Genomic DNA, 13,347 nt, shown 5'->3' with positions numbered 1-13,347 from the left:
GATATAATGTCTTAGTCATGTTGGAAATCCGTTCAAGAAATAAATAGCGCCTTATGCTCCCTAGAAGTCCTTCTGATAACATATGCTTTGCTAAAATCCTGCCCGGGTGGTAATATGAGGATAGGTATTGCAGGCCCGGTCGCCCTCTTCCCGCTCAGACTTATAATGGGCTACCGAGAGATGCAACTATGTTCTGAGAAGTTCAGTTAGTATATTGAGATGAGCTACGTTGTGTCACTGCCCGGCCAGATTTTTATATGGCCAAGGTGTGTATACTCGTCCGACTTTGAGACTATACGGATGCACATGCACACTATCAGTTATGATTGGTATGTTGTGGAGTAAGTCAGTCATCTCGGCCAATATGTTAGGCCAGCTGGCCTTAAGCTTAACCACCTTAAGATCTGGCCGCCCTTAAGACACTAGACTCCCCGATTCGCTCGGCTTAAGGGCTGATCATCCTTCCCAGATGGGATTATAACTTGGTCTAGTGGAATCTAAGAAGCTTAGCACTAGGCGATTTAATTAAAGCTGGATGAGGGGATTTTACTCCTTCTAGAGTGTGACTGTCATGTCACCTTAATTTTGAATGCCTCATTACCTTATGGGTCCACTTATCACAACCTGTATCATCATCTAAATTATTTTAGATAAAAATACCTGATCCGGCAGTAAGGACGGGGGACCCCCTTTTTGAGGGAAGTCAACGCCACGTGGAGGTCAAAAGTCAAAAGGCCGACCGGAAAAGGGGGGTCGACCGGCCGAACGGGGTATAAGCAGAAGCGAAGATAACCCGACGGGGAGTCGAGTCTCCGACGCTCATGGTAAGCTAGGTCGTTGGGCCGAGCGGGTATAAGTAGCCTGCTCGGCCGAAGCATAAAGCAGTAATGTTGTGAATAGTTTCATCCGGGCACCCGAGCACCCGACCTAGAATCTCCCGAGCGGATCCGTACCTACGTCCGGTCGGACGCGATGGGACTGCCAAGCGGCCGGACTCTCGGCGCAGGAGCAGAAGAGACAAAAGGGCAAGGGCAACATCGGGAAACATCTTCTAACAACAAGCATGTCCAGTGACCAAGCCCTATGTTGAACCTTACGACAGAAGGTTCTGACGTCCCATCAGAGAGATGCTTGGACTGTAGCGGTATGGTGTCAGGCAAGCTCCTCTGACAAGCCCATATTGAGGTATGGTAAAAGGACACGTATTCGCCTCGGTATGTGTGCATCAACCTCCTCATAGCTCTATATAAGGGTCCTCATACTTCGCCGGAGGTACGCAATCTTGGATCGTGGAAGCCACTTCCTTAGTTTCCTCTTGCCTGACTTGAGCGTTGGAGGGTCGTCGCCGGGAACCCCTTCCCGGCTTGACTTCTGTGCAGGTTCACCGGAGCTCCATACGGTCGGTTAGAGAGCCACATCACCGATTCAAATAGCGCCACGTGCCCAGCGTCCATCGATTCAGTGTTCGGACAGGATCAAATTGGCGTCGTCTGTGGGAACGCACCTGCATCCGAGCGGGAAAGATGGATGAAGCTGGATGACCACACACCGTGATGCTCTCCCAAGAGGAGCTCGACTCTCTAATCGAGGCAAGAGCAGCAAAACTCGTGGAACAACAGAAGCAGAAAGCGCAAGCCAAGCGGATGGAGCAGCAAGCGACGTCCGCGTCGAGAGGCCGGGCGGAAGCACCGCCCGCCACGGTTCCATTTCATCGGGCTCTATTTCGTACGCCTCCTGAAGTCACAACAGTTCACCGCGATCGAAGTTCATCTAACGAGGCGCCCGTACGAGACAACAGAAAAGGCAAGGCTCCCCGAACGGACGCTTCCCCCGAGCGGATCAACCGGCAATTTTCAGAGGCCATCCTCCGGGACCCTCTGCCAAAGCACTATGTGCCCCCGGCGATCGGTGAATACAACGGAACCACTGACCCGGACGATCATCTGGGTAAGTTCGACAACACAGCTACCCTACATCAATACACAGATGGAGTAAAGTGCCGGGTATTCCTTACCACTCTCTCGGGATCGGCGCAACGGTGGTTTCGGAGGCTGCCGGACGGATCCATCACAAGTTTCAAGGACTTCTGCACGGCCTTCCTCCACCATTTTGCAAGCAGTCGGCGTTATCAGAAGACTAGCGTCAGCCTATTTGCCATCAAGAAAGAGCCCAGGGAGTCACTCAGAGCTTATATCCAACGGTTCAACCGAGTGGCCATGGATATTCCAACGGCCACCTCAGAAACGATGATGAATGCGTTTACACAGGGCCTCGTGGACGATGACTTCTTCCGTTCACTTATTCGAAAGCCGCCCCGAGACTACGATCATATGTTACACCGGGCTAATGAATACATCAATGTGGAGGAAGCCCAGGCGACCCGAAGGAAGGAAGCTCCAACCGAGCGTCCACCCCCTGCCGAGCGGAAGCCGCACACTACTCATCAGCCGCCCAGAGGACCGCGAGCTGAAGCAGCCCGCCCCCAGCAACATGCAAGATCCCACGCCATTCAAGAAGTATCTGCCGAGCGGCCCAAACCTAAAAAGAAGGTATGGACCCCAATGTTTTACTCATTCCACCGGACAGACAAGCATAATACAAGAGATTGCCAGAGCCTTCCCCTGATCGCCCACCCCGTGCCCCGGGGTGGCCACCGTCGATCGCCATCGTCTGACAGGCGACAGCCACACCATGAAGCCGATCGACGCCAGTCTCCCGAGCGGTATCACCCTCAAAGGCACGAGAACAATGTAGGATCGAAAAGAATTTAGATATCTCCACAATGGTATGATATTGTCCACTTTGGGCCTGGGCCTTCATGGCTTTGCTCTTGGGCTCTCCCCAAAAGGCCTCATGCCAATGGAGATATCTTTTCTCTTATAAACCCATGATTTTTCCCATGTGTTTCCAATATGGGACTATGTTTGCAACCTTGCAACCCCAACAATCCCCCCCTCAAACAAAGGACCATAGGCTTCCCACGTCCAATCCTTGACCCACCAGGTCTTCCTGCCCCTCGGTCCACCCGACCTACTAGGACTTCCTTGTCTAGTTGCAACTAGGACTTCCTGCCTGATGTCTGGTCCTCATGATCTGAACATAGGATCCCCCACTTTCTTTGTTCGAGGTCAATATTGTACCCACATGGCTCAATCAGACCATAGCTCTTGTGCACAGTCGGCGGTTAAACCTTCTGGCAGTCCGGGCTCTGATACCAATTGTTGGATCGAGATCGCGCTAGAGGGGGGGGGGTGAATAGCGCTCGCGGCTATTTCATACGTATCGGAATCGAAAACAGCGTTAGAGTAATTAAAGCAGCGGAAAAAATAAGCAAGCACACAAGAACACAGGTTGATTTTACTTCGTTCGGAGCCTAAGGAGACTCCTACTCAAAGGCCCGCGATCCTTGATCGCTTCCGGTGGGCAACAACTATAAGCTCGATTATTACAAACTAAGTATTACAAGAGATGCGATAAAAGAAATCTATACCGACGACGAAAACGAGAAATCTCGGAGCTCTGGGTCGTCGGAGACTTGTAGCAGCACTTCCGGGAGTCTTTCGGAGTAGCACGTTGAGTAAAGAAGACTTGGAACACATTAGATTGAGCTGCTGGTCGAACCCCCTTTATAAACAGTGTTCAAGGCGCCTTAAACAAGCTCCAAGGCGCCTTAAACCTGAATTTTATCCCGATCTGCTCGCTGGGATAATCTTTTGACTGCCGCGACCTGAAGGCGCCTTAAACCCATTCAAGGCGCCTCCAAGCTGTCTAAGGCGCCTTAAACCCCTCCGAGGCGCCTTAAGCCTGCTCCTCGCGCCAACTCAGAATTTTGAACCCAAGGCGCCTCCAAGCCCCATGGAGGCGCCTCGGACACTGTTCATCCGAGGAAAATCATCGTTATTTTATACCTGCAAGATATGTTAGTCCCAAACAACATCCTGCAACACAAAGTTAGCACAAAATAACATCATGGATAATAAAGAATATTTAAGATAGTCTCCGGACTGTCCGGGTCTGACTTCGGATTTCCAACCGGAAACCCTAGGTCGACCCGACGCCTACTGTTCCCTCTACGAGGAACGCGTCCTCACCTACTCCACTCAGGAGATTTACCTATTGCCAGTACGATCCTCCAGATCGACTGGACTTTTGCTTAGCACTCGATACTTCCGGACTTTCTGCTGGACATCCGCTTCCCGGCTAGTCCAGTCTTTCACCTGGCTCGCTACACCAGGACTTTCCACCTAGGGTTACCACCCCCTAGGACTTTTTTCCTGAAGTCATCGACCTGCCAAGACTTTCCGCATAGGTTTACCACCCCCTATGACCTAGGGTTACCACCCCCTAGGGTTTTATTCCTTTGCCTAACCGCAGTTAGGACTTTCCTGAAATCCTCAAGTAGACTTGTTAGAATACAAAACATCTTAACTTTGAATTCTTTGCCATTATCAAAACACGAGTTCGATCGTCGGATGCTTCCCGCACCAACAAACAATCCCCGGGTGTCTATGGAACGGCCTAGGCCATCTGTCCGGGAAGAAGAAAATAGAAGCAACACGTCCCGCGGCGAAATTAACATCATCGCTGGCGGGCCGACCGGAGGTGATTCCAACAGAGCAAGGAAGGCGAGTATTAGGCAGCTCTAGATTCATGCGGTCGGCTGTAGCCAAGAACGGGCGAGCGGGTCCGAAATCAGCTTCGGGCCCAAGGACTTGGAGGGAGTCGAAGTGCCACATGATGACGCCCTCCTCATCAAAGCGGTAATAGCTAATTATACTATTCACCACATCTTCGTTGATACAGACAGCTCGGTCAACATCATATTCAAAAAAGCTTTCGACCAACAGCAAATCGATCGAGCTGAGCTGCTGCCCATGACAACCCCCCTCTACGGGTTTACGGGCAATGAAGTTCTGCCGGTCGGATAAGTCCGATTGGCTATTTCACTGGGAGAAGAGCCGCTCAGAAGGACGCGGACGACAAACTTTGTCGTGGTTGACTCTCCCTCAGCATACAACGTTATCTTGGGACGACCGGCGCTCAGCGAGTTCCGGGCGGCCGTCTCCACCTTCTACCAGAAAATCAAGTTCCCGGTCGAAGACAAGGTTGGAGAAGTACGGGGAGACCAACTGGCGGCTCGGCGATGCTACGTCGAGATGGTCCGAGCCGAAGCTAATTCCGCTCAGAAGACGCCACGGATCGAGGTAAACACCATAACCGAAAAACCTCCCTCTTTGGTTTATGAAGAAAAGGAGGAGGTGCAGATCCACGCGACCCGATCGGAGGCCACCACATTCATTGCTTCCGATCTGGAGGCAAGTCGGAAAGAGGAGGTGATCAAATGCCTACAGAGAAATTGCGACGTCTTCGCATGGTCGACGCATGAGCTGCCCGAGATTTCGCCAAGCATCGCACAGCATGAACTTCATGTCCGACCAGACGCTCGGCCGGTGAAGCAAAGGAAGAGGGACTTCAGTGCCGAACAGAACGCCATCATCCGAGCGGAGGTCGAGAAGCTCCTGGAGGCCGGCCACATACGTGAAGTGAAGTTTCCGAGCTGGTTGGCGAACGTGGTGCTAGTCTCCAAGCCGGGCAACAAGTGGAGGGTTTGTATTGATTTCCGAGATCTCAACAAAGCATGTCTAAAAGATTTCTACCCTCTGCCTCGGATTGATCAACTGGTGGACTCCACAGCCGGGTGCGAGCTAATATGCATGCTAGATGCCTATCAAGGCTATCATCAGGTGCTGCTCGCCCAAGAAGATCAAGAAAAGGTTAGCCTCGTCACAGCCGACGGCACTTACTGTTACAATGTAATGCCGTTTGGATTGAAGAACGCAGGAGCAACTTACCAATGCTTGATGAATAAAGTATTCAAGGAGCAGATCAGACGAAATTTAGAAGTGTACGTGGATGATATTCTCATCAAGTCCGTCCGAGCGGCCGATCTCTTTAAAGACATGGAGGAGACTTTCCGAACGCTGAGGAAGTATGGAGTTAAGCTGAACCCTCAGAAATGTCTGTTCGGAGCGAAAGGAGAGCGTTTTTTGGGCTATATAGTGACCGAAAGGGGCATAGAAGCAAATCCCAGCAAGGTCAAAGCGCTGCAAGATATGTCGCCCCCAAGAAATCTAAGGGAAGTACAGCGCCTGACCGGTCGGATAACAGCGTTGTCCAGATTCATCTCCAAGACTGCCGACCGGAGCCTCCATTTTTTCAAGATCCTGTGCAAAGCTACTAAGTTCCATTGGGACGAAGAATGCGATCAGGCGTTTGGAGAACTAAAGACATATCTAAACTCTTTGCCCGTGCTAGCCAAGCCAGTTGTAGGTGAACCGCTCTGTATCTATTTATCTTCAACCGAACAGGCAGTAGGCTCGGCATTAGTGAGGGCGAGCGGAGAAGAACCCGTGTATTTCTTAAGCCATATTTTAAAAGATGCTGAATCTCGCTACACCGGACTCGAGAAGCTGGCTTTTGCTTTGGTCCTAGCCGCTCGGAGGCTTCGTCCTTATTTCCTAGCACATACAATCATCGTCCGGACGAATAGCCCATTGGGGAGAGTGCTGCTGAACCCAGAAGCGTCCGGACGGCTCATCAAGTGGACAACGGAGTTGAGTGAGTTTGATATTCAGTATCAACCCCGGTCGGCGATAAAGGCGCAGTCCTTGGTAGATTTTGTTACCGAGGTACAAAAGCCCGAGCTCGAAGCTATGTGGAAAATTTTTGTGGATGAGTCGTCCACTCGGCTCGGAAGTGGAATTGGGGTGCTATTGCTCTCTCCACAAGAAGAACGGATGCATCTATCCGTCCAGCTGGAATACAGAGCCACAAACAACGAAGCGGAGTATGAAGCCCTCATAGTCGACTTGCAGGCAGCCCGCCACGTAGGAGCCGGTCGGGTGACGATTCATTCGGACTCTCAGTTAGCCGCCCAGCAACTCTCGGGCACTTTTGAGATTAACAACGCTCGGCTCAAGCTCTACGCTGAAGCCTTCGAAAAGCTCAGGGCCAACTTCAGAGAGGTCACTATCCAGAAGCTACCCCGAGCGGAGAACCAGGCTGCAGATGAGTTAGCCAAACTTGCAAGTTCAATATCACCGGTCGTCATACAACAGCCAATTGAACAAGTATCCTTGGTGGCACATATCGATCGGATGGAGGGCCTCGAGTTTCTCCGCTCGGGTGCGACACCGTCTGATCGGGAGGAAGCCCAGCTATTGAGGAGGAGAGCCGGTCGGTTCACACTCGTGGGAGACCAACTCTATAAGAAGGTTTTCTCCCTCCCACTTTTGAAGTGTGTGAGCTCGGAAGACACAGAGTACATCCTCCAGGAAGTGCACCAAGGATCGTACGGAGGACATCCGGGCGGACGATCGCTGGCCAAGAAGATCTTGCTGGCCAGATATTTCTGGCCAACCTTACAAGCAGACGCCGCTCGGACCGTAGCGACGTGCCTATCTTGTCAGAAGTACCACAACGTCTCCCACCGACCGGCTGAGGAGATGAAGGCATCTACAGTCTCATGTCCGTTCGATCAGTGGGGAATGGATATCGTGGGTTCGTTCCCTATGGCGACCGGTCAGTGGAAGTTTCTTTTAGTGGCGGTCGACTACTTTTCCAAATGGGTGGAGGCCGAGCCGCTGGCGAAGATCACCGAGCAAATGGTCAAAAAGTTCATCTGGCAGCATATAATCTGTCGATTCGGCATTCCTCGCCGGCTGGTATCTGATAACGGGCGGCAGTTCGTCGGGAAGTAGCTCGAAGAATGGTGCAAAAGTTATGGCATTGAGCAACACTTCACTTCCGTGGCGTATCCCCAAAGTAACGGCCAAGCGGAAGTAACCAACAGAGAAATACTCAGAATTCTTCGAGCCCGACTTGACCACATAGAAGGAAGTTGGGTGGATGAGCTTCCATGCGTCTTATGGGCTATCCGCACGACCCCAAAGGAGGGAACGGGCGTCACGCCATTCCATTTAGTGTACGGAGGCGAAGTAGTGGTCCCGATTGAAGTCGGCGTCGAGTCCGTCCGGATCTAGAACTATGATGATGACAACGCCGAGCGGAGGAACATGGAGTTAGACTTGATCGACGAAGACCGAGACAAGGCGTCCGTCTGGCTGATGGCGTACCGGCAGAGGATGAAGCAAAACTACAACCGGCGCGTAATCCCCAGAGCATTCCAAGTCGGCGACCTAGTGTGGAAGAAAGTAAAGCCGGTCGGGGACGTTGGCAAGCTGGAGGCTCCTTGGGCAGGCCCCTTCAAAGTCATCGAAAAGCTCCGCTCAGGCGCCTATTATCTGGAGGATGAAGACGGACGACGACTGGATCGACCATGGAGCGCAAACCACCTACAGCCTTACCGGGCGGGGTGAAAGGTGCGCCGATGTAATATATATGGTATATTTTCCGTGCGGTTGTATATTTGAAATGCAGGAGTAAAAGATCCGAAAAATTAGCACAATTATAGGGCATCATCAACCGAACCAGAAGACCGTCGAGCTCCGACGTTAAAAATCAAGAGTCGCGCCGGCGACTATAAACCCCCCGGCCGGAAGACCGTCGAGCTCCGACGTTAAAAATCGAGAGTCGTGTCGGCGACTATAAACCCCCCGGCTGGAAGACCGTCGAGCTCCGACGTTAAAAATCGAGAGTCGCGCCGGCGACCGTCGAGCTCCGACGTTAAAAATCGAGTCACGCCTGCGACTATAAACCCCCCGGCCGAAAGACTGTCGAGCTCCGACGTTAAAAATCGAGAGTCGCGCCGGCAACTATAAACCCCCCGGCCGGAAGACCGTCAAGCTCCGACGTTAAAAATCGAGAGTCGCGCCGGCGACTATAAACCCCCCTGCCGGAAGACCGTCGAGCTCCGACGTTAAAAATCGAGAGTCGCGCCGGCGACTATAAACCCCCTAGCCGGAAGACCGTCGAGCTCCGACGTTTAATATCGAGAGTCGTGCCGGCGACTATAAACCCTCCGGCCGGAAGACCGTCGAGATAAAGACGGAAGAGGCCGACTTGTGAGTCGTTTAGCCGTTCGGCCAAGTAGCCAAAAACACTTGTGAATATCTAGCGAAAATCCCGTTTGCAAAACAGAACATATCAAGCCGAGCGGATGGCATGCATATTGATTAGTAAAAGAAAAAAAGCAAACAAGGGGATAGCATATCATTAAGAAATTAAGGCCGAATGGCCGAATTACAAAAAGTGATCATTTTTAGCCGAGCGGCTAGATTACATATAAGCTTCTATTCTAAATACTCGTAGAGATCCTTCAGGATGTTGTTGAGGAGTGTTGCCTGGTCCTGAGCGGGGATAACGGCGGAATCGGGAAGTTGCCCTTTGGACTTCAAGTATTCTGTCGTGGCATTCATGGCATGTTCAAAGGCCATGTACATCCGCTCGCAAACTTTCTCCGAAAATTCAGCCGAACGGATGTAATTCAGCCTTAGGGCTGCGACTCGGCCAGGCTCAGCGTCTTGATATTCCTTGAAGGCCGCTTGGGAGGCTGCGAGGGACTCCTGTAGAGTTTTCAGCTCTTCCTTATGCTTATTTGCATCGGCCGAGCGACCCGCCTTCTCTCCATCGAGCTGCTCCATCAGCTCTTTCACTTTTTGCTCTAGGCCCCGAGCCTCTACGTTCTTTTTCTCCAGATCAGAGATAGTAGTTTTCTTCCGCTCGGTGGCTACGCTTATCTTGCGTTCCAGTGATTTGTTCAAGCGATCAAGTTCGGCCAAATTGTGAGCCTGGTCGGCCGTCTTCTTCCGTTGGGTCTCCAACAGATTTTGGGTCTTTTTGAGCTCCTTCTGCAGCTCAGCATATGATGAGCCTTGGGAAGGCGCGCCGCCCGAGCTCCTTAGCCTTTTTAATTCTTCGTCCACCATCGCCAGACGATTGGAGACAGCTATCTCCTCCACCCATCTCTGGAATAAGCAAGATTGTTAATAGTCAATCGAAAAGAATGCAAAAAGGACTTTAGAGAACACGCTTACCCCAGTGGCCTGCTGCATATGACTGTTGGCCAGATTGCCGAGCGGAATCATCGCCACGCGCGCCCGAGCGTCGGCCCACATTTCGGCTAGAGGCCCCTTCAAGGTGATCGTGTGCTCGGGCGCGGTAGGCCGATCGGCTTCGTGCATTAATTCCTCGGTGGGGAGATGCAGGGAGACTCGGACGGTGCGGCGCCGACCGGGGGTCGTTTGGGCGGAAGCCGGAGAAGGATCGGAAGCCGGCGCAGAGAACTGGGACAAAATTGTTGAACGCTGGACTTGGCGGGGAGCGGGTGGAAGGACGTTGACTGGAACGGCCTCAAGAGGGTCCGCCGACGCGCCCAATTGCGAGGGGGTCCGATCGGATGAGATTGCCTCCACCGCTAGGGCTTTGCCGCGAGAATCAGCCGTGGTCCGCTCGGAAGGATGGACCGCAGAGGTAGCCGAGCGGAGGGGTGTCTCCGTGCGGCGCCGCTTTTGTCGGGGGGGGGGGGGGGCGCTCTTCCTCTTGAGCAGAGCCCCCTCCCGGACGGAAGGCTCTCGACTAGCAGTTGTGCCAGCCACTGGCTCCGGGAGAGAAGCCTGAGCGGCCGACTCCCCAGCATTTGTCTCGCTCTCTCCTTCATTAGAGCCGACCGGCTGGATGCCAAGCTTCTCCATCTCTTTGGCCGCCGCGGCCTCGAGCGCCGCCGCTTTCCTTTTCAAAATGCCAGCCATCACCGACTCCATGACAATGTTCGCTGCAAAAGAGAAAGAAGAAAATCAGTTAGCAATCAAGGCAAATGTACAAGTAAGATTCTTACCGAAGCCGCTCGGGAGGGGGGTCCTGATCGGACTCAGGCCGAATATGTACATCACCCCTTCTGGTAAGAACTTGTTGATGTCGACCTTCAGACCGGCTAGCATGTTGGCAGCGTGAAGATAGTCCGGTCGGGTCTTGAACCTTTTGAGCTCAGGGGAGACTGGCGGTCCGATCTGCCATTGGGTTCGGAAGGGAGCCCGCTCGGGAAGGCGAATATAAAAGTAGAATTCTTTCCAATGCTTATTGGAAGAAGGTAGTTTATTGAAGAAAACTAAACCGGGCCGAGCCTGGAACATGTAAGTGCCCGGCTCAAACTGTTTAGGGTAGTAGAAATAGTAGAAAACCTCCGGTCGGAGGGGAATGTTATGGATTTTGAATAGGACGACAACGCCGCATAGAAGGCGGAAAGTGTTGGGAACTAGGCTTCCGAGCGGAATGCCGAAAAAATTGCAGACGTCAATGATAAAGGGATGAATTGGAAGTCGCAGACCGGCAGTGAATTGGTCGCGGAAAACACAAAAGGCTCCGCGCGGCGGTTTGTGTGCCCGAGCGGAGGGAGTGGGTAAGATAATTTCGAGGTAGGAAGGGATGTCAAAGTTATTTATCAGAATATCGGCGTCACGCCGATCGAAGCGTGACTCCATGGTAACATACCACGGGCCGAGAGTTTGGTCTTGGGATTGAGAGGAATGGGTCATTGTCCGAACGGACGAAATCAAAAAAGGCGAAGAAAGGTAGAGGATAGAAGAAAGAAGACAGCAAACGAGACAGTGCCCCGAGGACCAAAACTCTGGAAAGAAATGCAAAGAAAACACAAGATCCAAAAGGAGAAAGAAGGAGAGCCTTACAAGGAAGAGGAGGATTGAGGGAAGAACGCCGGAGATCGTCGGAGAACAGGAGCAGGATCGCCGGAGCGCTGAGGAAAAGGAACTGGGGGGCACGCGAGGGCAGAAGTGAGGCGAAGGAAAGAAGAGAAGCCTTTATAGGGTGGAGCGCGAGCGGCCTCCACCATCGGATCCAGGTCGCGAGAATCGGAGCCCGCATCACGGCGTCCATTTTGAACCGCCTCAGTCTCGTCACCCGCGGCGCCGCCGCCGTACGATGACGATAACAAGGCCACGTGGCATTCCATCACGGGGGAGCATTTAATGAGCACCTTAACGAGGCACAGAGCGCGTGCCCAGCCTTAATGTCGAAGATTGGCATAAATTTCGAAGAGATCCGAGGAATGTGGCCGTTGACTGAACGCCGTAGCTACCCACGTGGTGGTCGAGCGGAAGATAGTTTCACGGAGACGCCGCTCGGTGCAACCAATAGTCTAGTCAGTCGGGCTAATCGCCTCGTTCGACTAGACTTGAAGGGGAAGCAAGTGATCCGGCAGTAAGGACGGGGGACCCCCCTTTTGAGGAAAGTCAACGCCACGTGGAGGTCAAAAGTCAAAAGGCCAACCGGAAAAGGGGGGCCGACCGGCCGAACGGGGTATAAGCAGAAGCGAAGATAACCCGACGGGGAGTCAGGTCTCCGACGCTCATGGTAAGCTAGGTCGCCGGGCCGAGCGGGTATAAGTAGCCCGCTCGGCCAAAGCATAAAGCAGTAATGTTGTGAATAGTTTCATTCGGGCACCCGAGCACCCGACCTAGAATCTCCCGAGCGGATCCGTACCTACGTCCGGTCGGACGCGATGGGACTGTCGAGCGGCCGGACTCTTGGCGCAGGAGCAGAAGAGACAAAAGGGCAAGGGCAACATCGGGAAACATCTTCTAACAACAAGCATGTCCAGTGACCAAGCCCTATGCTGAACCTTACGACAGAAGGTTCTGACGTCCCATCAGAGAGATGCTTGGACTGTAGCGGTATAGTGTCAGGCAAGCTCCTCTGACAAGCCCATACCGAGGTATGGTAAAAGGACACGTATTCGCCTCGGTATGTGTGCATCAGCCTCCTCATAGCTCTATATAATGGTCCTCATACTTCGCCGGAGGTACGCAATCTTGGATCTTGGAAGCCACTTCCTTAGTTTCCTCTTGCTTGAATTGAGCGTCGGAGGGTCGTCACCGGGAACCCCTTCCCGGCCCGACTTCTGTGCAGGTTCACCGGAGCTCCATACGGTCTGTCAGAGAGCCATGTCACCGATTCAGATAGCGCCACGTGCCCAGCGTCCATAGATTCAGTGTTCGAACAGGATCAATACCCTTAATATATTTTTCAATTTTTCTTCCATATCACTTTCTCTCCCCTTATTCTCTCTTATCATATTTTCTCTCTCCTCATTCTCTCATCACACTTTCTCTCTCATCATACTTTCTCTATTTTTATTCTCTCATCACCCTTTCTCTACCATTTGATCTCATATCACACATTCTCTCTTCTCATTTTTTCTAATTACACTTTTTCTCTCTTCATTCTCTCTGAACATATGTTCTCTCTCCTCATTATGTCTTATCATATTTTCTCTTTCCTCAATCTCTCCCATTACACTCTTTCCTCATTTTTTCTCATCATACTTTTTCTCCCATCATTCTCTCCAATTATATTTTTTCTCTCATCATACTT

The sequence above is a fragment of the Zingiber officinale genome, chromosome 6B (genome assembly GCF_018446385.1).
Source record: "Zingiber officinale cultivar Zhangliang chromosome 6B, Zo_v1.1, whole genome shotgun sequence".
Lineage (NCBI taxonomy): Eukaryota > Viridiplantae > Streptophyta > Magnoliopsida > Zingiberales > Zingiberaceae > Zingiber > Zingiber officinale.
The sequence above is the reverse complement of the archived record's forward strand: the minus strand, read 5'-3'. Positions refer to the sequence as shown.